Source organism: Odocoileus virginianus, chromosome 25 (genome assembly GCF_023699985.2).
Source record: "Odocoileus virginianus isolate 20LAN1187 ecotype Illinois chromosome 25, Ovbor_1.2, whole genome shotgun sequence".
NCBI lineage: Eukaryota > Metazoa > Chordata > Mammalia > Artiodactyla > Cervidae > Odocoileus > Odocoileus virginianus.
Window position 1 is genome coordinate 34569014 of NC_069698.1, and position 24967 is coordinate 34593980.

Genomic DNA, 24967 nt, shown 5'->3' on the forward strand with positions numbered 1-24967 from the left:
AGACATGAATGATCGGATGGCATCATTGACTCAATGGACATGAGTTTGAGCAAGCTCTGGGAGATAGTGAAGGATAGGGAAGCCTGGCGTGCTGTAGTCTATGGGGTTGAGAGAGTCAGACATGACCACTTAGGGACTAAACAACAATGGTTAAGTTGTGGTTTGAAAAAACAGCAAAACATTATTTCTGAAAACCCCCTCATTTTTTTTTTTTTTTTTGCTAATTTGAATGATTTTGAGAATTGGCACAAAAGAGAGAAAGGAGGCTCTCATGTGATATATAAGGAAGATCTGTTGAAGAAAATTAGCTCCTGCAGGGATAGAATTGATAATGTGACAAATACTTACTCTGATCTAAATTTAACATCTTCCCACATTTTCAGCATTCCAGTGACTTCCAGTTACTATAGTGATGATACCTTGCAACTCAACATTTAATTCCTAGGTAACAGGCAACAGTCATGGATACCAACATGAGTGTAGTTAAAAACTTATTTATTAAATAATATTTGGAGTAGTCTGTTATGGAATCATCTCTCTCTCTAGCATGTTTTACTCTTACTACATCTAATAAAGACACTGAAACACCTGCAAATGTAAACCATACAAAAAGAATCAAGACTCCTTTTGAGGCCCTATTTTTGAATGTAAGAACCTTGACGTGATGTCAGAGCATTGCAAGGGAAACAAAAAATTGGGTTCTAAAATAAGTACTTTTCAGCTGGAGTTGACCTAGAAATTCACTTTTAATGTTTGATGAAGCTGTGGACAAAAAAAAAAACAAAACCCTCAATAGTTGGAGTATCTATTCCATCCGTTGGTGTTGTACCGCGATCATTGTTTACTTTTCTTTTAAAATGGACAGATCCATGACGTGGGAATTGCCTGGTCTGCATCAGAAACTTCCAGCTCAATGCCTAGGAATCATCTGACCACTGAAAAGACAAACAGTAAGTACTTGCTCAGGCTTCTCAGGTGGCGCTAGTGGTAAAGAATCCACCTGCCAAGCAGGAGACGCAGAAGACATGGGTTTGATTCCTGGGTTGGGGAGAGCCCTGGAGGAGGAAATGGCAACCCACTCCAGTATTCTTGCCTAGAGGAGCCTGGCAGGCTATGCCGTCAGAGGGTCAGACCTGACTGAGCGCACACACACACACACACACAAGTACTTCCTCGTATTGCTCGTCATACTTTTTAATCATCAGAGGGTCTCTCTCAGCTCTCCAATAAAAAGGGTGTCCAGGGATTCATAGCCATGTAACACAGAAATATTCCGCTATTTACATTTCTAGGTACTGGCCCTAAAAGGCAGTCTTCCTGTGTTAGAGAAGTAAAAAGTCAGTTGAAATCCAGGGTTCAAAAACAAGAGCCCACACGTTTAAGGCTAGCTTTTCCATTGCCACACAGGAAGCAAAAGCAAATATGAACAAACAAAAAATTTAATAAAACAGATTAAGAATACACTTGAAAAGTGGGAGTGGCAAAAGGAGAGAGGGCACTATTAAGAAATCACAGTGTTGGGGTATATTTGGAAACCTCATCGTACTGGCTATAACACATGCTAATCTCTTCTGCTGCCAGCCTGAGGTGGCACCTTCACGTTCAATCTTGTATTTAATCCTCATGACAGCTATGAAAGTGCCATTATTAGTCTCTCCATTTTACAGGTAAGAAATTAAGGCTGAGAACATTACAGTAGTTTGCTCAAGGGATCCCAGTTAAACTAGTAAGTGATGGGCTTGTATATTAAAAAACAAAAGACTCCCAAGCAGTCCTGGGGAGACATCACGGGGAGCTGGTCCCACCAGTACTTCCCTGGTAGCCCAATGGGTAAAGAATCCGCCTGCAATGCAGGAGACCCCGGTTCAGCTCCTAGGTCGGGAAGATCCCCTGGAGAAGGGAATGGCTACCCACTCCAGTATTCTTGCCTGGAGAATTCCACGGACAGAGGAGCTTTGTGGACTGCAGTCCATGGGGTCGCAAAGGCAGAGCATCAGACAGGACTGAGCGACTAACACGCACACTACTGCTAGATTAGTAGTAGAAAAGAACAGTAACTGCAATGTGCCACAAGAGGGCGTACTGGTACTTTTAAATGTCAATAACTTGGCAGGCAAAGTGAGCATAGTGCAGATTTCAGGTACAATGCTTTTTGACAATCATTAAATATCAAATCTGGAAGATTTTCTTTAGTGACTTTTGTGATATTTGAAAAGAGTAATGAGATTTTTAAAGGCGTGTTATTTCTTATTTTCATAGAAAGCAGTGAGACTTTTTTCTAAGATTTACTTTCCTGGGTTGATATTTTATTAGATATATTCTTTGTTCCATCACCAGTTATCAAGATGGCTTAGGGAAAATTAAAAGAAAACATTGATTCCTTTTGTTATCAGCAATATGCATTACAAATTGGTGAAATTGGGGTTCATTTTAGCAGATGAGGGAAAGGTTAAGAGGAGAGAATTATGACAAATGAACAGAGATTCAAATAATCTTCTCCACAGTACTTCTCTTTATATATATAAATAGGTGACTCATCATATATTTAAAAATGGCTTTAACTGAAAAGACTGTCCATCATTTCATTTTGCCATAATTTTGCCTCATTAATAATTTAGTGAAACCTGAACATGTGATTTTGCCTCATAATTATGCCATAATTTTGCCTCATTAATAATCTAGTGAAACTTGAACATGTGATTAAAAAAAAAAGAATATGTATATTATTGAGGGCAGGATGAGAAGAGGGTGACAGAGGATGAGATGGTTGGGTGGCATCACCGACTCAATGAACCTGAGTTTGAGCAAGCTCTGAGAGATAGTGAAGGACAGGGAAGCCTGGTGTGCTGCAGTCCATGGGGTTGCAAAGAATCAGACATGACTGAACAACTGAACAACAAATATTATGCTGTAAAAAAAGGATTAAAAATAAAGAAAAATAGGCAAAGGACAAAATCCTCACAGTATATGTGTTTTTGAGTGATCCTAGAAGTGTATGTGGTATTTCTCTGTTGCAGGAAAATTTATAAATGTTTTCACTAGAAATGTTCCTTTTGTCCATGGATCAGCAAACTTTTTCTGCAAAGGGCCAGAAACGAAATGCTCCCGGCTGTGCAGGCCATGTGGTCTCTGGCTGCCCAGTTTTGCCACTGTAGCATGAAAGCAGCCACAGACAAGCAGATGAATGGGCCTGGTTGTGTTCCAGTAATATGCTATTTACAGAAACAAGTGCCAGGCTAGATTTGGCCCCTAAATCACAGTTTTCTAAATCCTCCTTCGGTCTAGCTGTGGACTGTTTCACAGAAGAGATTGAGTAAGAAGGAGACAAGCTTTGGAGACCTGGATCTAGGAGCACAAAGAACCTCAGCTGGAAGGCATAAGGATATAAAACGCTTCTCCTCAGTTCTCGAGAGGGGTTCCTCAGGGTCTTTAGCAGGAATTTGAAATGAAAATTGTCTTAGGAAAAAGTGCACTGTAGAAAATTGGCGAAACAGATGCATGGCCCGCGTCTAACACAAAGAAAGCCCTGAAGGTACAGTAAGTCAGAAGTGTCTTAAGAGGTGGGAAGCTGGTCCTGAGCACCGGTAGCCCTGCATTCTGAGCCACTCAGAAGTAAGGAGAATCGTGAACCCTGCAGGAAATGACTGAGTTTTGCAGCAAGACACTTGTAGGTTACACATTCATCCCAAGGATGCACCCTCATTTTCTGAAGATAAGGAAGCATGTAATATAGCTCAAGGACATTTTCCAGTGGAGCACTAGAATTATAAATATTTTGAAAATATATTTCACAGTTCAAAGAAACATCAGATACACTCCCTATGAGTAATGGATGTATTATACTTTGATTTGGGAGATGAGCTAAGATTTCCACAAAATCAATTAACTGATGGAAAAAAGGCTAAGAAAAATATATACTGCAGTGGTTCCCAAGTCTGGCTGCAAAAGAATGTCAAGAAAAAAAAAAATTTAAGAACACAGTTTCCCAGATCTCACTCCAGATCTATTGAGTTAGATTTTTTTAGAGCCTGTATATGGTCTAGGCATTTTGACAATGCTACCTAGGTGGGTCTTCTGAGTGGCTGGGCTAGCATCAGTCCAGGGACTGGCATTTGATAATCATGAGGACAAAGGACAAACCCTGGGTAGAAAGCTTGGCCATGCTGGGTTCAAATTCAGGCTCTGGGGACTTCCCTGGTGGTCCAGTAGTGAAGAATCTACCTTCCAGGGGCTCCCCTGGTGGTTCAGTGGTAAAGAATCCACACTGCCAATGCAGGAGACATGGGTTTGATTCCTGATCCGGGAAGATTTCATGTGCCATGGAGCAGCTAAGCGCATGTGCCACAGCTATTGAGCCTGTGCTCTCGAGCCTGGGAACCACAACTACTGAAACCCACGCGCCTGCAACCTGAGAAGTCATTGCAATGAGAAGCCTGCGCACTGCAACGGAGAGTATCCCCTGCTCGCCACAACTAGAGAAAGCCCATGCACAGCAATGAAGACCCAGCACAGTCCAAAGATAAAATAAATAAAATAAATATATAAATAAGTAAAGTAAATCTTAAAAAAAAAAAAATACACCTTCCAATGCATGGTTGATGCCTGGTCGGGGAACTAAGATTCTCATATGCTGACCTGGGGCAACTCAGCCCCCACAAGTAGGGGAGCCTGGGCGCTCCAACAAAGACCCAGCACAGCCCAAAACAACAACAACAGATTCAGGCCCTGCCCTTTATTAGTCATTTGACCTTGAGCTAGTGATGGAACATTTCCAAGCTTCAGTTGCAAGACCTATAAGGTGGAGCCAACGTTAGCCCCTGCTGGAAGGACTGAAAGTCTGATGTGGCTCTTGTCAGGATGTCAGGCTGTGGGCTTCCCTGCTGGCTCAGGTGGTAAAGCGTCAGCCCGCAACACAGGAGACCCGGGTTCGATCCCTGGGTTGGGAAGATGCCCTGGAGAAGGAAATGGCAACCCACCCCAGTTTTCTTGCCTGGAAAATCCCCATGGACAGAGGAGCCTGGTAGGCTACAGTCCATGGGATCCCAAAGAGTGGGACACGACTGAGCGACTTCACTTTCTTTCTTGTCAGGATGTGGCTGTTGGCTCTTTTCCATATCCTCTCCCCATTCTTCAAGGGGACAAAGTAACTGGATTTGTTCCACTCACCCGCCAGCAGAAGCTTACTGAAAGCGAAAGCATTTTGAAGAAGATGCCTAAGGTTTAGTCTTGCTCCACAGGGCCTCCTCTTCTTGAATTTCCTGAGAACTGTGGGTTCAGGTCACGTCGTCTCTACTCTTAAACTTCAGCTGGGAAGAAGCCAAAGACGGGAGCTGTCAAGTCCTGAGACACCCGGTCAAGTCCTAGCTTGTGCTGTTTTTCTTTGCAACTTGACTTAAGGCAATTCCACACTTGGCTTTCAATCCCAAATTCCTGCTACGGTAAAGCTTTGTTCTTACATGCAGGTGTAGGGGGTTTTTGCTTCTTTGTCTGGAGTCCAGGCTCAGCTAATTACACCACACCTGCTGCTGTTTTCTCTTGTTTATCTTAATGAAGAAGGGCGTCACCCTCCCTGAATCTGGACTGTGGAAAATCACGGGGCAGCCTACCAACTGTTACTTGGCAGGGGACGTGATACCAAGGAAGGAGCTGGCAACTCCCTTCCTCCTGCCTGGGAGCATTCTTACTTGTGAGTGATTATTCATCCGCTCCTTGGGAAAAGGGGTTGTTTCTCCTTCCTGGACACAGAAGGTCAAGATGAACTCATCGAGGAGGGAAATAATTTCTACAGTGTGTGTTGTTAAAGCTCACTTCATGGTAGGAATGTATTTGTGGAACAGAAGTGAAGGTTTGCAAATTGCTCCATTATTTGGTTGAAAGAAGAAAGCCAGGAAAGAATAAAACTCTGGTTAAAGGAAGAGTTCATGATTGAGCATGCAGGGCCATGGTGGCTTCTCCAGTGGTTGTGGCCGACAAGCCAGGGCGGCACATCTGCGTTGTGGGAGTTTGTGGACTCAGCATTTGAGTTCGGTTTCTTCATACATAAAACTTGAGAGTTTTGCTGTATTCAGATTTAGAGCTGGGCACTAGCCAAATCAAGAATGAAGAGCCCTACATGGGCAGGTTTGTTGCTAAACTTCACTATTGGTTCTAACTTGGCAACTTCAAGCAGAGGAAAGGAGGCTGATATCATCTTTCAAGAAATCAAGATATGGCGACTGGACAGCATTTGAATATTGATTGTTAGTCGCTCAGTTGTGTCCGACTCCGTGTGGACTGTAGCCTGCCAGGCTCCTCTGTCCATGGGATTCTCCAGGCAAGAATACTGGTGTGGGTAGTCATTCCCTTCTCCAGGGGATCTTCCCAGCCCAGGGGTCGAACCTAGGTCTCCTGCATTGCCGGCAGATTCTTTATACCGTCTGAGCCACCAGGGAAGCCCCTTTGAATATTAGAGTGCTATTTTAGCACAATTGCTCTAATGTTGAATGACCCTTTAAAGCCCAAGAGTAAATCTAAATATTAAGTTATCCCTTTGAATCTATGCACATCTCTCAGAATCTCATGAGAAATAAACATTCCAAAAACAAAGCTTGATTTTGAATTATTTTTACCACAAAAATTCTCTCCAAGCCAAACACTAAAGCAATGCACATATGTTCAAATTAGTCAGAAGTAAAATTGTTAAGTAAAGCTGAAATACTCATGTGAAAAAAAAGTGGAAACAAAAAGATGAGTAGCCTGCCACTAATTTAAAAAATGTTCAGATTAGCAGTTTTGAATGCAGAGTTTCCTCTCTATGATAAACTATTGATGCTTTTTTAATATTTCTAAAATAACATCTAAAGTGGATTACTTTGAGTTCAGAATAATAGCATTACTTCTGGGGGTTGAAAATGATTGCTTTATACATTTCCAGTCACTTTTGATATTTGTGGTAGAGAAAATTAGTTCCAACCAGTAGGAAGGCTTTCAAAATGGCAGTAGTTTCAGTGCTTTTTTTTTTTTTAAATAAATGGGCTGCAACTGTGACATCATTTAATAATGGTGCTTCCCCATGCAATGAAAACTTTGAGTAAGATTAAAAAATAGGTAACAAATGATTTAGAAGCAAATTGCTAATACAGCGAAGACATGGTTTTATGAAACTAAAAACCTTGACATCATCTCTGCTTTTATTCTCTCTGCCTCTAATCTGTGACCAAGTTCTCAGTCCCCTGTCTTCATTTTCTCAGCCGTTATTTGCACAGTTCTTCACTGTCTCTCCCATTAAACTACTACTTCAGTCTTCTAAATGTTTCCCCCTATTTTTTGTAATCCATCTTCCTAAAATATAGACCCAGTTATGTCATCCTCCTGTTGAAACCTTCATTTGGTGAGTCTGGTGAGGACAAGTGTCTGAGATTCTCTGCTTTGGAGTCAGACCTTCACTAATGTCCAGCCCTACAAGGCAGGAAGTGCAAACATGGGTCAGTTACCCCAACCAAGTAACTCGGGGCTCTTACGGAAGCCACAAGTCTAGAGGAAAACTGGATTGCAGATGAGGACGTTGAGACAAAGCAAGCCCCTGGACCTGGGCCAGAGGCCCAATGGACATCGAGTTCCCAGGCATGCAGGGTGATGGGCAGAGCAGAAGGGCTAGACAGAGTCCACTCTCATTGGATGTGGGGTAACCAGTCTGCTTCCTGTCCTGCTGGGGAACTCTCCAAAGCTGAACCAGCCAGTTTCAGATCTTGGTAACGGCCCATGGAGCAAGACAAAGAAGGGCTTCCTTAAGTCTCCACATCAAGGTTCCCAACCTGAGCTCATCCTCCGAGTTTCTCAGAAACAGTCTTGGTCTGACTCCCAAGAATATAGATTTTAAACAAGTTTCTTAGGTAATTCTGACATAGCCAGTATAGCTCAGGTGAGGGGAACCAGTGAATTGGTGGTGGGGGTGGGGAATGAACATTCTTCACCATGACATTCAATGCTCTCAACCACCAAGCTCTCATCATTCTGCAGTGTTCACTTTAGTGGGGTTTTTTTTTTTTCCTCCCTCTCTCTTCTCTAGTACTTGATCACATTCACTTCTGAACATTTGCTCAAATTTTTCACTATGCTTTGAATGCTGTTCTCCATCTTCTCTAGTTAGAAAAATCCCCTAGTTACATCAAGATTCAACTAACTGATCTGTTGTGTAGCTTCCCCCAATTGTACCGGCAGAGTTAGTTGCTTCTTTTATGCTCCCAAAAGAGCAAATACTGTTGACACGTATTTATCATGTTCAGTTTGGGGTTACAAGATCAAGATATTCTGAATCGCAAACCAGGACACGTCATTCAACAATCGGAATTGTCTCAGATAATCTGTTACAGTCGTTTGTGTGTCTTCCTTGATAAAAGTACGAGCTCCTGGAGGCAGAGATAGTGCTCAATTCACCAGGGTAACCCACACAACACTTAATATGGCATGAGGCACAGAGAAGGTGCCCAGGAAATGTTGAATCATGGAGCATTTATGTGAACATGATGCCACCCTGGGGAGGGCCAGATGCTTTTAGCACCACTCGGAAACTAGGTGCTTCAGACTTTTCTCAGAAGCTGAATGGAGAGAGTTTTTTGTCTTTTTCTCTCTTTGTTATTTTTCAGTCAGGACCAGGCATAAAGCTTGCTGGTTTATCAGCAGTATTGGGCCTGGAGGGTGAGAGAGGAATTCATGACCTGTCAGAAGGGAGACTGCAGTTGGCTATATAGTAATACACACACACACACACACACACACATACACACACACATGCACGCACACACACACACACACCGGTCTCAGCTCTCATAAAATTTAAATTTTAGTAAGGGAGGTGGGCCCAAAACAAGTTAAACATAATATTTCCAAAATGATAAGTGCTAGTCTGTAGTAAAGGAGACAATAGGTGAATACACAAATCAGATGACTCAGATAGTGATGAGTGCCGTGAAGATAATAAAAGTGATGGTGTGTCTGCAAGGGTCTGCTTATTGTGGATGGGGCAGGGTGGGGGGTTGGTGATGGTGGTGGAGCAGGATTAGAGCCTCAGAGATGGCTTTTGTGTTTAGTAGATTTAAGAAAAGAGTGAGTCACGAAGAGAGATGGCAGGACACATTTCCAGGAAGAGGAAACCTTCAATGATACAACCTGGAGATGTGAATGAACTCGAGTGTTTGACAAACACAGAGATGCAGTGTGCCAACAGCCCAAAGACAGAGGGGCCAAGATTATGTGGGGTCTTGGAGTTTCCATTTTATGCCAAGTGCACTAACAAGCCTGTAGAGAATTTTAAGCAGGGAGTGACATAATCTCATCATCTAATCTACAGTTCTGAGAAACATGAGGTGTAATTAGCAGAACTGGGTTCATTTCTAGTACATTTAAAGGAGAGAGTGGAATGAGGAATTTTAAAGGTTCAAAGGCGAATTTCAGATTTTTGGCTTAGTCAATTGAGTGGCTGTTGGTGCTCTAGAAGGAGACAGCACTGTGAGAGTTGATGTGGTATTTTAGACATGCTGAGCCTGAGGTTTCTGTGGGATGTCCAAGTGGAAATGGTGAGTAAGATATTGAGTGCATGTGTCTGAAGCTTTGAGAGAAGTCTCAGTCAAAGGTGTAGATGAGAAACTCATCATCTTCGTATATATAGGTGGTTGTTAAAACCACAAGAGTGACTGAAATTACACATGAGTGTGCAGCATGAGTAGGCAGGAAATGGGCCCTTGGGAACAAGAATATTTTAACAGAAGATGAAGATAGGCCGCCTCTTTCGCCTTCTGTGACAGCCCACACTCTATGGAGTGTGTATCTTTCTAGATAAATCTGCTTTCACTTTAAAAAAAAGAAAAAGAGTAGATGGAGATAGTATCAACAAAGGAAACATGGAAAGAAATCAAAGGAGTCATTTTTATAGAGACCTAAATATTAATTAGATTTGACATTATAGAATCGTTGTTGATCTTGGGGAGGCAAATTGTGGCAGAAAGTGAATGCTGACTGCTCTTTGAGAAACTTGGCAGAGAATGGAAAGGTGGCAAATTATAGAGAGCGGTAGGAGTTTAGTAAAATATTTTTTTATGGTGGGGGAGACTTGGGACTATTTATAGGCTAAAGAGGAGAAAAGAATAGAAAGGAAGGGATTGAATATTTAAGAGAAAAGGAAAAGTTGGAAGAGTGAGGGCTTGGAAGAAAGAATGGAGAGATTTGAGGAGTTATCTTCAAATGAGGACACCTCATTCTCTTAGTATGAAATGAGGTAAAAGTTTGCATGCAAGGTGATGAGATTTAAAATTGAGAGATTTATACTGGGTGATCCCAGGTATCTTATTTAATCTAGTTAGATAGTAAGAGGTTGCTAATCCAAAAATTCTGCATATGAATGTATATACATGTGAGTACATACACACACATACACACACAAATTTATATGTATATACACACACATATATAAAACTAAGATCATGGCATCCAGTCCCATCACTTCATGGCAAATAGAAGGGGAAAAAGTGGAAACAGTGACAGATTTTATTTTCTTGGGTTTCAAAATCACTGTGGACAGTGACTGCAGCCATGAAATTCAAACTCTTGCTTCTTGGAAGGAAAGCCATGACAAACCTAGACAGTATATTAAAAAGCAGAGGTATCACCTTGCCGACAAAGGTCTGTATAGTCAAAGCTCTGGCTTTTCCAGTGGTCATGTACAGATGTGAGAGCTGGACCATAAAGAAGGTTGAAAGTAAAAGTAGTCCGTCAGTCCTGTCCAACTTTGCTACCCGTGGGCTGTAGCCCGCCAGGCTCCTCCATCCATGGGATTCTCCAGGCAAGAATACTGGAGTGGGTTGCCATTTCCTTCTCCAGGGGATCTTCTCAACCTGGGGACTGAACCCAAGTCTCCTGTATTGCAGGCAGATTCTTTACCGTCTGAGCCGCCACGGAAGCCCATTGATGCTTTTGAGTTGTGTTGCTGGAGAAGACTCTTGAGAGTTCCTTGGACTAAAAGGAGATCAAGCCAGTCAATCCTAAAGGAAACCAACCCTGAATAATCATTGGAAGGACTATTGCTGAAGCTGAAACTCCAATCATTTGTCCTCTTTATGCCAAGAGTTGTAAGACCCTGATGTTGGGAAAGACTGAAGACAGGAGAAGGGGGCGGAAGGGGATGAGATGTTTAGATATTGTCACTGACTCAATGAGCATGAATTTGAGCAAGTTCTGGGAGATAGTGGAGGTCAGAGGACCCTGGAGTGTTACCATGGGGTCACAAACAGTTGAACACTACTTAGGGACTGGACAACAACATAAAATGTGTGTATGTGTGTGCTAAGGTGCTTCAGTCATGTCTGTCTCTGTGCGACCCTATGGACTGTACCCCACCAGGCTCCTCTGTCCACGGGATCCTTCAGGTGAGAATACTGGAGCGGGTTGCCATTTCCTCCTCCAGGGGATCAAAGCTGCGTCTCTTACATCTCCTGCATTGGCAAGTGGGTTCTTTACCACTAGCGCCACCTGGGAAGCCCAAAATATATGTACATTTAATGTTAAACATAATATTTAATGCTTTAATTTTTTGAGGTGAAATTCGCATAACATGAAATTCATTGTTTTATAGCAAGTAATTAAATGACATTTAGTATATTCACAGTATTGTGCAGCCACAACTATAACTAGTTCTAAAATATTCTCTACATCCTCAAAAACACCCATTTATCCACTAAGCAGTTATTTTCCATTCTCCCCTTACTCCTATCCCCTAGCAACCACTCATTTGCTTTCTGTCTCTATGAATTAACCTATTCAGCATATGTTCTTTTTTTTTTATTTTTTTATTTTTAGCATATGTTCTATAAATAGAATCATACAATATGTAACTTTTTTAATCTAGCTTCTTTCACTTATCATAACGTTTTCAAGTTTCATCCAGGCTGTAGCCTATACTCTGTTCCTTTTTATGGTTGAATCCCTTGTATGCATAAATCACAATTTGTTTATCCATTCATTTGCTATTGGACACTTGGGTTGCTTCCCATTTTTTAAAACTGTGGTGAAGAACACAAGGTCAAATCTCTATCTTAGCCATGTTTTAGTGTATAATACTGTAGTAATTAACTATGTGCATATTTTAGTACAATAGGTCTCTGGAACTATTTCATCTTGCAAAACTAAAACTCTACCTATTGAACAAGTATTCATTTCCCTCTTCGCCCAGCTCCTGGTGACCACATTCTATTTTCTGTTTCAAGTTTGACTAAATGAGGTATCTCACATAAATGGAATCATGCAGTATTGTCTTTTTTTGTGACTAGCTTATTTCACTTAGCATGGTGTCCTCAGAGTTCATCCATGTTGTATATGACAAGATTTCCTTCTTTTTTAAGACTAGCATGCCATTGTGTGTGTGTATATATACATATATATATTTTATTATCCTTTTATTTGTTCCTGGACATTTAGGTTGCTTCTACTTTGTGGCCATTGTGTTTAATGCTGCAATGAACATGGGTATGCAAATATCTCTTTGTGATCCTGTTGGATATATAACAAGAGTTGGGATTGCTGGATCATATGGTAATTATATTTTTAATTTTTTGAGGAAGCTCCTTACTGTTTTCCATAGTAGTTACACCATTTAACGTTCCCACCAACGCCACGCACAGAGGTTCCAATTTCTCCACACCCTTGCTTGTCCTTTTCTTTCTTTCTTTCTCCAATTTTTTTTTTAGGTGGGTAGGTATGAGGTGATATCTCATTGTGACCTGCATTTCTGTGATTATTGATATGCCAATCAGTGACCTTGAGTAATTTTTCATATGCTTTTGGCAATTTGTTTATCTTCTTTGAGAAATACCCATTCAAGTTCTTTGCTCATTTAAAAAATCAGATTGTTTATCTTTTTGTTGTTGTGTTACAGTACCTTTTTATATATTATGGTTGTCAAAATATATGGTTTGCAAATATTTTCTCCCATCTGTAGGTTGCCTTTTTACTCTGTTGATTGTTTCCTTTGCTGTGCAGAAGTTTTTAAGTTTAATGTACTTCCATTTGTATATTTTTGGTTTTGCTGCCTATGCGTTGCTGTCATATTCAAGAAATAATTGCCCAATCCAATATCATGAAATTTTTCTCTATGTTTTCTTTTAGTAATTTTAAAATTTCAAGTCTTATGTTTAGGTTCTTAATCCATTTTGAGTTTATTTTTGTCTATGTTTAAGGTAAGGATCCAACTTCACTCTTTTGCAGATAGATATCCAGTATTTCCAATACCATGACTATCCTTTCTCTGCTGTGTAGATTCAGGGCCCTTGTTGCAGATCATTTGACCTTACATATGAGGATTTATTTCTGGGTTCTCTATTCTGTTCACTGGTGAATACATTTATTTTAATGTCAGTACCTTACTGCTTGGGCTTCCCAGTTAGCACTAGTGCTAAAGGACTCGCATGCCAGTGCAGGAGATATAAGAGACACGGATTCAATCTCTAGGTCGGGAAGATCCCCTGAAGGAGAGCATGGCAACCCACTCCAGTTTACTTGCCTGGAGAATCCCATGGACAGAGGAGCCTGGCGGGCTACAGTTCATAGGGTTGCACAGAGTTGAACACAACTGAAGTGACTCTGCACGTGTGCACACACGATACTGTTTTGATTTGTAATATGTTTTGAAATCAGGAAATGCTGGGGCCTTAGGATTTGTTCTTTCTCAGGATTGTTTGGCTATTTGGAGTCATTTGCAGTTCCAGATAAATTTTGCATTTGTTTTTACTTATACAAAAGATGCCATTGGGATTTTGATAGGGATTCCATTAAATTATAGATCGCTTTGGATAGTGTTGACATTTAAAAAATATTAAAAGTCTTCAATCAATGAACATGGAGTGCATTCCCACTCATTTGTATCTTCTTTCTTTCAGCAATGTTTTATAGTCTACAGTGTACAAGTCTTTCACTTCCTTGGTTAAGTTTATTCCAAAATATTTAATTGTTTTGATGCTATTGTAAATTTTATTTTTTTAAATTTCCTTTATAGATTGTTCATTGTTCATATATAAAAACACAACCAATTTTTTTTGTGTTGATTTTGTATCCTTTAACTTTGCTGAATTCATTTATTAGTTTTAATAGGTTTTTCTTTGTAGAATCTTTAGAATTTTCTATGTATAAGAACATATCATTTGCAAACAGATGATTTGACTTCTTCCTTTTCAAATTAGGTGACTTTTACTTCTTTTCTTTTGCCTAATTGCTGTGGCGAGGACTTCCGGTGCAGTGTTAAATAAAAGTTGTGAGAGGGAGCATCCTTGCCTTGTTCCTCATCTTAGAGGGAAATGTTCCAGTTTTTCACTATTGAGTATGATTTTAGATGTGGGTATTTTATATATGGCCTGTATTATTTTGAGGTAATTTCCTCCCATTCCTCATTTGTTGAGTGTTTTTTTTATCGTGAAAGGATGTTGAATTTTGTCAAATGCCTTTTCTGTATCAATTGAGATGATTGCGTGATTTTTTTCTCTATTCTGTTAATATATTCATTGATTTTCTTTTTAAAAATATTTTATTGGAATATAGTTTATTTACAATGTTATGTTAGTTTCAGGTATATAGCAAAGTGAATCAGATATATATACATATGTTTATTTGTATATGTACATATGAAGTGAAGTGTTAGTCCGTCAGTCGCGTCCGATTCTTTGCAGCCCCATGGACTAGCGCTCTCCAGGCTCTTCTGTCCATGGAATTCTCCAGGCAAGAATACTGGAGTGGGTTGCCATTTCCTTCTCCAGAAGATCTTCCTGACCCAGGGATCGAATCCAGGTCTCCTGCATTGCAGGCAGGCTCTTTACTATCTGAGCCACCAGGGATAGTGTAATATATATATTCACTCCAGGGATATATAATATATATATTATATATATATTTTTTAAAGTTTTTTAAAGATTCTTTTCCCATATAGGTCATTACAGAGTATCAAGTAGAATTACTTATGCTCTAGAGTAGATCTGTTGATTTTCAAAGTTGAACCATCCTTGTAGCCCAGGGATAAAGCTCATTTGGTCATTGTGTTTAATCTTTTAATGTATTGTTGAATTTGGTTTATTATTGCATTGTCCCAAAAGTTCATAAGATGTTATGGAAAATTCCAAATGAACTTTTTGGCCAACCCAACACAATTTTGTTGAGGATTCTGTTTATATTTTTGAGAACCAAGACAGTAAGACAGTTAACATTAGCATCTTATGGATAGGGGAAGGATAGACTCTGTTTCTCTGATTTGGAGTTGGTCATGGCAGGTTTAGAAGAAGGAGCCAGAGTATTAGGAAAACAATCAGTCAGAAACAAAAAGAGTCAGACAAAACCATAGCTGGATCAAAACATTTGGTGGAAAACAAATGATACCAAATCTGGGGTTTGTTCAGTAGCCAAAGAATCTTAGCCAGCAGGCAGCTATCAAGTACAACTCCTCTTACTTGGTCACCAGGCCCTAGCCTAAGAGACTGAGTTAATTCTGAGGCACATCAGAAGAGAGTCTGTGGATAAGTAATTTCTTTTCTCTGCCAACGGGATTGGGTCAGGTGAAAGCTACAGTGGGAGATGATCATTAGAGACCCCTCCTGCAGAGCAGAAGATCCAAGGTCTGGGGAAGCCTGGTAGGGGTTCAGAATTAGCCCTTAAAGTTTCAATATGTTTCTCTTCAACCACCTCACCCTCTTCTACCTCCCTCCCTTCTTCTTTTTTAAATAATCTTTGCTTAGTTATTTATGTCTTTGCTAGGTCTTCCTTGATGTGTGAGGGCTTTCTCTAGTTGCTGCAGCGGGGGGCTATCCTAGCTGTGGTGTGTGGGCTTCTCATTGCAGTGGCTTCTCTTGTGGAGCATGAGCTCTAGGGCGGGCAGGCTCCGTAGATGCAGCTCGCTGGCTCTGAAGCACAGTAGTTGTAGCACATGGGCTTAGTTGCCCCGCAGCATGTGGGATCTTCCCAGACCAGGGATCAAACCTGTGTCTCCTGCATCAGCAGGCAGATTCTTTATCACTGAGCCACCAGGGAAGCCCTCCCCCACCCTTCTATCTCTCTTTCTTCTCCCCTTACCTCTGTTCTTCCTCTTCTTCCTTCTTTTCTCACCCCTCTATCTCCCTTAATTCTCTCTCTCTCCCTTCTGTGGCTATTTTTCTCTAAATCGTCATGGACACTGTGTGCAGGAGATGGGTGGGGAGTAGCTAAAACTATTTGTCTTTACTACACTTTTGTTATCTTCATACCCTTGGTTCTCACATCTTCACATTTATTTCCCAGTGCAGATCAACTGAGCTGGGGAACTGAAACCAGGCAAAATTTTCAAAGACAGAACCACTGTTCCTGGTTAAAGAATCTGGCCACTTCATCTTCTCCCAAAAAAAGAGTCTACATTATCTGGAAAGCAGGGACCCATACTTTCACTGTCTGGGGTGAGTCTGCTTGAGGTTCTCCCTCTGTTTCACCTCCCACTCCAGATCTAAAGAGACAAGAAGACTGACTGCAACAACCCAACCCTATAAAGAGGACAAGAAGGAAGGTCAAAAGTTGCCCAGTTGCCACGTTGGCTTCTAGCTCCCCAAAGTCTCACTTACTCCCTTAATTGGCTTGGTGACACTTAATGCATCTTACCAGAGAAGACATCAAATTATTAAAGACCCTCTCCTGTCCACTCCCATCCAGTCGAAAGTCTTGCATTAGTGAGTCTACAGGAGACAGCCCGTGGCTAGCAGGAGTCCAGGAGCAGGCACTGGGGTAGGGAGAGAGGAGGGCAGGGACACACCCTGAGCTGTATGCTGGCCAAGTGAGCGGTGAGCCACAGCTGCTTCCTAGGAATTCAGATCGGTCTGCTCCCCGATCCTTGGGCTACTTGGGCAGTGACATGTAATTTGAACATTTACTCTTGCTTTCTGCACTTAAAAAAGAAAATTATTTATTTATCTAGTTTTGGCTCTGCTGGGTGCTTGCTGCTGCATGGACTTTTCTCTAGTTGTGGCGAGCAGGGGCTTCTCTCTAGCTGGGGGTGTGTGGGCTTCTCATCGCGGTGGCTCCTCTTGTTGGAGAGCACAGGTTCCAGGGTGCACGGGCTTCAGTAACTGCGGCACGTGGGCCCAGCAGCGAAGGCTCCAGTCTCTAGAACACAGGCTCAGTATTGTGGCGCAGGGGCTTAGTTGCTCCTTACCATGGGGGATCTTCCTGGACCAGGGATCGAACTCGTGTCTCCTGCATTGGCAGGCAGATGCCTGAGCACTGAGCCATCAGGGAAGCCCTGTACCTTCTTTTAGTTCAGTTTTTGTTATTGTTCTTAAAGTTCTTTTCAGAAATATTCATCTTCCTTTGCCCTCACCAGGTGAAGGGAAAAATAAGGTTTCGGTTCATGCCTAGGCCTGCAGAAAGGATCCATGTGGCGCAGAAATTTACTTAATCAGTTGGTGGTGAGAGAAGCCCAGGGGAGAGAGGTCTGTCCAGAGAGTCCTTGACCATTTCTCTTGACCACCTGGAGCTGTCTACCACACAAGTCCATCCCCGTGTATTGCTCTGAGGATTTCTGTTCGATTTGGCTTAGATCTGTGGAAATGTTACTTCTTGCTACTACTACTACTTGCTACTACTGCTTCTTCTGCCTACTGCTTGCTCAGCAGGTAGGTAGGAATAGGGCCAGAGGGAGAAAGAAGAGGCCTCTTTAATTTGGCCATCAGATCTGTATGTCCCAGGAATCCCAACAGGGGGCTCTAGATAGAGTTTCATATAGTAATTACTTATCAGGTATAGCTGCATTCAGTGAGTTTGGTGGATGCTCTTGAAGTCCTTAGCACCACCTATACATTTTATCTATGAAGATACAGTTTCCAGTCCTGGACAACCAAACTAGATGTGCGCTCTTAAAGCACAAATCATTTGAAACCATATGGATGTGAACCATCTTTGATGTTCCTTGCTCTTTAGTGGCTGATATTAATTCATAATCCTGCTCAAGCCAAGCACTCTTTAAGGCCAGCCTAGGATAACCCCTCTCGGTCAGCACTGGAGGAGAAAGGGGCTACCTATCAAGTACAGAAACCCAGAGAAACCCAGGGAGACTGAACAACGAGATCTTCGTTTCTGAGCAGTCCAATTCCTCAGCCAGTTAGTCTTCTCTGGGCTCAAGGCCCAGTTACCCTGGAGGCAGAGTTAGACAGAGCACAACATCGATGATGAGCCTGTTGCAACAGTTTGATCTCTGAAACCTGGGACGTAGACTGGCCTGTGATAAATGAGGATGACCTTTAGAATCTTACAGGGAATTGATAATGGTGTTCACAATATAGGAAAGGCCCAGAAAGATTATCTCTAATCCATCTTAAAAAGTGATAACTGAACTAGAGAAAATCTCCAGGAGACTGCTGGGCAACCATGTAGTTAGATAACACACAAAACTCAAACACAAGCGAAAGTCAGAGCACGCCCATAAAACAGCTTTGTCAATGCTCTCTACCATCTCTTGTTTTCTTTGTAACATTTCCTTTTCTTTTATATCTGTCTTTTCTCAACTCTCCGATTTCCAAAGGGTTACTTAGGATCTCATAGACTGTGTGTGTGTGTGTGTGTGTGTGTGTGTGTTATTTGTTCAGTCATGTCTGACTCTTTGTGACCCCATGAACTGTAGCCTGTCAGGCTCCTCTGTCCGTGGGGATTCTCCAAGCAAGAATACTGGAGTGGGTTGCCATGCCCTCCTCCAGGAGCCCTTCCCAACCCAGGTTATGAACCCACGTCCCCTGCACCACAGGCAGATTCATTACCATCTGAGCCGCCAGAGAAGCCCGTCATAGACTGTGCTTTTCAACAAAGTTGAGTACTCGTATTTCCTAGGCCACAATGGTTAGAAAGGGAATTATCAGAGGTGTTTATCTTAATAATTGCACGTTCTAGCTAAGAGCCTTCATTAGAGTAATTGCTCAGTTTCAGATCCAAATTTCAAACCACATAAAGATTTCTTCCTGGATTTCAGGAAAGCACTCCCGTGTTAGTTTCCTAGGCCTGCCATAATAGAATGTCACCAACTGGGTGGCTTAAGGCAACATAAATGTATTCCCTCATGGATCTGAAGGCTAGAAATCAAGTCAAGCTCTCAGCAGGGTTGATTCCTTCTGGAAGCTTTCAGGGGGAATCTGTTCCAAGGCCCTCTCTTCTGAGTTCTGGTGGTTGCTGGCAGTCAGCTTTCACAGCTTGCAGACACATCACTTCAATCTTCTACCTCCATCTTCACATGACTAATCCCACATGTGTATCTGTGTGTCTCCCTCTCCTGCCACGGATGCCAATCATTAAATTTAGGGTCCTCCCTAATCCAATATGACCTCATCATTTACATCTGCAAAGACTCTGTTTTCAAGTATGGTCACATTCACAGGTCCCGAAGTTCAGTTCAGTTCAGTTCAGTCCCTCGGTCGTGTCCCGAAGTTAGGATTTCAACATATCTTTTGGCAGGGACACAAGCCAATCCACAACAGTCCTCAACAACAATTCTAAAGCCAAGCTCATGTTCTTCTCCCTAAAACTATACCTCAAACTTTCCATTCACTTCCATCATTCCTTTGCTCAGTAAATACTGGGCACCTGCAACAGTTATTAGGCATAGCTGCTGATGATGTGAATTTTTGTTCGGTCGCTAAGCCAGCTCTGCAACTCCATGGACTGTAGCCTGCCAGGCTCCTCTCTTCGTGGGGGTTTTCCAGGCAAGAATACTGGAGTGGGTGGCCATTTCCTTCTCTAGGGGATCTTCTCAGATTAGGGATCAAACCCGCATCTCCTGCATTGGCAGGCGAATTCTTTATCCCTGAGCCCCCAGGGAAGCCTAGTGCTGTGAAGAGGACAGTAAAAATCAACAAAGACCATGAAACTCATTTATGTGAGTCTGAAAGCATCCTACAGTTTATCACCACCCTCCTCCCCAAATCTAAACCATCATCATGTCTTGACTTTATTTCCTGATATTTTTCCAGATACATTCCCTTCTTCCCAACTCTACTTCCATTTCTGGAGCCCAAACTTCCACATTCTCCAACTTGATCATAGTAGTCACCTTCCAATTGCAAATCACATTTAATTCCACTCCTGTCTAATAAGTTTCTATATTGCTGCTAGATTCCTTCCTGCTCCTCCCCCCATCACGCATATACTTAAAACACTTCGTGACTTGCCAGTACTTTCAGAATAAAGCCAAAGTTCTAAACGGGGCTGATGAAACTCTGAGCATTGGACTGTCACTGCCTGTCCAGCCTGGGCTCACACCATGCCCCACCTGCCCCTTCCTTAGGTTTAGCCACACTGATCTTCTTTCAGCCTCTCAAATTTTAAAATCTGTATACATTGCTTGGAGATCTTGTTAAAATCAGGTTCTAGTTAAGTAGAGCTGTGGTGAAATTTGTGATTCTTCATTTCTAACCAGCTCCCAGGTGATGCTGGTCAATACCCTGCTTTGAATCCAAAGGTGTGTTGGTTGCCATTTTCCTTTTGCTCCTGCTTTTGTACATGTTGTTCCTGGTTTTCAATACTCTTTCCTCCTCTCTCACTCGAGCACATTGTTCAGATCCCTTCTTAGGGACTTCTCCTTTGATCTACTAAGTAAATCACCTCAACCCCACTGTGAATCTCATGGAAGCCCATGTCTCTGCTTCTTTCCACGTGGCACAGTTGGGGGTTATGTTTTCTATGGACATCTTTTGATCAAATATTTATCTCTCCCACTAGAATACCAGCTCTGCGGTGGAGAATACATCCATTTCTGTTATCATTGCATCCCCAGAGTCCCACTCAGCATGTGGCTCTGAGAACAGACACTCATTATATAGTTGTTGGATGAATAAGGAATGGTACTCAAGTCGCTCACAGCCTTTCCCCTCACTAGCAGGCAAACGAGTGACTGAATCATGCCGCCTGGATGGATATTTAGACCCTCAGAAGAAAATGGCTTTGTCTTTGTCTTTCCCTTGTTGTCACAGGGATTCCGCTGTCTTTATTTTGGGTTGCTTCCAATGATGTCAATAACCTTTGCACACACTCTAAATCTGTTTATGCCTTGTGGCTGTTAGGCTCAGATGGTGACCTGGGATTAATAAACTACTGATTTTGGAGAAGGCAATGGCAACCCTCTCCAGTACTCTTGCCTGGAAAATCCCATGGACGGAGGAGCCTGGTGAGCTGCAGTCCATGGAGTCGCAAAGAGTCGGACACGACTGAGCGACTTCACTTTCACTTTTCACTTTCATGCATTGGAGAAGAAAATGGCAACCCACTCCAATGTTCTTGCCTGGAGAATCCCAGGGATGGAGGAGCCTTGTGGGCTGCCGTCTATGGGGTCGCACAGAGTCGGACATGACTGAAGCGACTTAGCAGCAGCTTTTGCAGGCAACAGTGATTTTTCTCTGATTACTTCAACTATCAAGGCTGACTGTAAAGATCTATGTGCTTCCCACGTGGCACTAGTGGTAAAGAACTTGCCTGCCACTGCAGGAGACTCAAGAGACGCAGGTTCAATCCCTGGACTAGAAAGATTCCCTAGAGGAGGGCATGGCAACCCACTCTGATATTCTTGCCTGGGAAATCCCATTGACAGAGGGTCCTGGCAGACTACAGTCCATGGGCCCACAGGAGAGTCTGGCCCTGAAACAACTCAGCTCAGCTCCTCTTCCTGCCTCTGCATCACGCATCGCCTGGAGTGTCTTTCAGTTTCTGAGCTTGGCCTCGCTCAGTTACCTCTCACTCTCAATGGCTTGCTCATAGTTCCCACCACTTCCCGGCCCCTCTGGTGCCCCTATAGCTGCCTTCTTAGCTTTACTCCTTGGCATCCGCTGCTCATATTCTCTGTATCCTTTGCATTCAGATTCACCCAGAGAGCAACTGACTGCTTTGCTTAATCACTCTGATCTTTTTCTGATACTCAGGCCACCACAAGCCCAGGCCACTGGATTTGCTGTGAGTTTGGTGCTCATGGCTGGTCCAAGCAGGTCCGAACAGAACAGCCCGCTCACATGCAGTGATTTGCTGGAGTTGCCTCTTACTGGTCCCCGAGAGCTGATTGTGAAACATTTAGGAATTTGATGAGCCCAGTTGTTAAACAGTCCATGGTCTGAAATCACCCAGGATTGGAGTACTTACACATGGACATCAGCACGGGCTAGAAATCAAGGCTCTTTTCCTCCCAGAGAGCCAGCTTGCCAGCAGGCAGCTGAGTGGATTAGAGAACAAGGTTCACCCCCAGGAAGCGTTCAGAGCTCTTTCCCTTGGTTATGGGGTTGCCATTCTGAGGCCTTCCTGATGGGGGCCGTGTAACTGGCAAACACCCTGCATGGTTGGTTGTCTCACCTGGCCACACCCAGGGCTTCCATATTACACAGAGCCTCCTTTCATCATTGTTGCTGCCCGATTGCAATCTATTTATGGTTGAGTTTCCCAGGGAACAAGTTCTGAGATGGAGCTTTGTGTGTGGAAACTTACCGGGGAGAGTGAAAGCCATTCAGTCGTGTCTGACTCTTTACGACCCCGTGGACTGTAGCTCCCCAGGCTCCTCTGTCCCATTCTCCAGGCAAGAATACTGGAGTGGGTAGCCGTTCCCTTCTCCAGGGGATCTTCCCCACCGAGGGACTGAACCTGGGTCTCCTGCATTGCAGGCAGATTCTTCACCATTTGAGCTATGCCCCTAATTGACCTGGGGAGTATGCTTGAGTTCAATTCTTATGGAGGAGAGGAGGAAAGATTGCAGAAAGAAGGGTTGAACTGTAACACAGCCATGAAGAAGTTATCAGTGAACTCATGAGAAGGACTAGTGGTTAGATGGGGGCTACCCATTGAACACGGTGGCTCTTTTCATAACAGAGTGTTTCCTAGGGAGGAACTCAGCTGAGAACTTTGGATCAGCCACCAACACTCCCAGTGGATAGGGAATGAGTACCTGGTCTTAAGGGGCAGTTTGGGGGGCGCTCACACACATCCCCGACACACAGAAGGGAAAAAGTTTGTAAAAGTTGTTAAAGTTTCCCTAGAGCATGATAAAATTCCCAAGTAGGAAAGTTCTCATCATTAAAAGAAAAAACAACAACAAAGATTGAAGATTGTTAACTCCTATTTTATACAGTGTTCCCATTTTTCAGAGCTCTCATTTCCTGGAAAGAATTGTGACCCTAGTTTCCTCACCAGTGGGATCAGAGGACAATATAGTTGGCATTTCATAGTATCACACTTCAGTTCAGTTCAGTTCAGTTGCTCAGACGTGTCTGACTCTTTGCGACCCCCTGGACTACAGCACGCCAGGCTTCCCTGTCCGTCCCCAACTCCTGGAGCTTGCTCAAACTCATGTCCATCAAGTCGGTGATGCCATCCAACCATCTCATCTTCTGCTGTCCACTTACCTGTCTTAATCATCTGTGCCCAGCTCTGCTTGTCCTGTCTCCTCAGAGGGGCTCCTGTCTCCAGCGTGAGTGTCATAAGCCAATGATGAGTGATCACACTGCAGCCTCTTTCTCTTCACAGTCACACGTCTCAATCCTGGCATTGGTTTCAGTGTTCCCTCTTTTTCAGCGTTCCCTCTCTTTCTGGCAGATGTCCTATACTTTTTTCTAGGTCTCAGCAGCCTATGTTGACTCACACAGGTGCTTTGGCTAGTGTCTTCAGATGAGCCCAGCCTGCCAGGCCATCCCTGCCTGGGTGCCAGACACGTGCATGAAGACACGTTGGACCCTCCACTCAACCCATCCACCAGGCATACATCCTGAGCAACCTCAGCCAGTGCCACAGAGAGCAGAAGAATTAATCCATCTGAGTTCCGCCTGACTTCCTGATCTGATGCACAAAATCTTTGTTGTTGTATAGTCGCTAAGTCTTGTCCGACTCTCTGTGACCCCATGGACTGTAACCTGCTGGGCTCCTCTGTCCATGGGATTCTCCAGGCAAGAATACTGGAGTGGGTTGCCATTCCTTCCCCAGAAGATCTTCCCCACCCAGGGATTGAACCGGGGTCTCCTGCATTGCAGGCGGATTCTTTACCAACTAAGCCACCAGGGAAGAACAGACATGTATAGGAATGTGTGTCTGGAGTTCAGGGCCCTTTTTTTCTATGAGGTGAGTTGATATGGAGACTGCCAGATCTTTTTTTCTCTGTGTTTTCTTCCCCTTTTCACCTTTCTCTTTGGCTTAGAGTGTAGTCCTTTTGATCCAATCTATAACCTTGTAAAAATGAAGATGAAGAGGTTGGGAAACTGAGGATTAAAAGTGGTGGTATTTGGGGTCATCTTCCCTCCTTCAGAATGGAGTGGGACCCCGGAACATGTGCCATTTACCTCTTGCAGGAATGTATCTCGTCTTAGGACAGAGAGCTTTCAAAGTCTGACCTTGCTAAGACAATGCTATTATCTGGTCTCCTTCCACTGGGGAGAAACTGGCTTTTCATGGAACTTTTTCAATTGTTTTTAAAATGAGAAGGAATAGAATCTTCACTGAACTGCAACGAAAATGTAGACCTCATGGATGGAAATATGATTGAGAAATTACTCCTAAATTGAATCGACAATGCACAAAGAATCTAACTTCTGCATATCAAGGCTTTGTCCCTGTGAGCCCTGCTGTTGTACAGTTTCCCATGGTCAGGCAAACTCAGATACCCCGAGAAGCCTCCTGAAAATTCTTTGTAATTTGGTTCATAATTTTGCACTCCCTGCCCTTCTCTGCTGTGCTATTGGGTAAGCGCAGAGAGGACTGATGAACAGACCCAGGAAAGAGTGCAGTGCAGAAATAACCATGCTGAGCACAATAGTAGCTCCAACACCCTCTCTTCTATGCACTGGAATTACAGATGGGAAGACGGACTGCATCCCAATTCCCTCTTTTACTCAAAAGGAAAAGGGAGGCCCAAAGAGTTTAAATATCCAATATCACATAGCCAGTTTCCAGCAAGTTGGGATTAGAAAACCAGGATTGTTTGTATTGTGACTAT

General features: G+C 42.9%; 1 long non-coding RNA gene across 1 annotated transcript in view; it reads left to right on the forward strand.

The window, feature by feature from the left end:
- LOC139031111 (uncharacterized) overlaps positions 1-14059 on the forward strand; it is a 74050-nt gene extending 59991 nt beyond the window's left edge. The window contains exons 2-3 of the long non-coding RNA XR_011483536.1: positions 866-950; positions 10902-14059. This is a non-coding gene — a long non-coding RNA (uncharacterized lncRNA). The remainder of the gene's footprint in view (positions 1-865; positions 951-10901) is intronic.
- The last annotated feature ends 10908 nt before the right edge of the window (positions 14060-24967 follow it).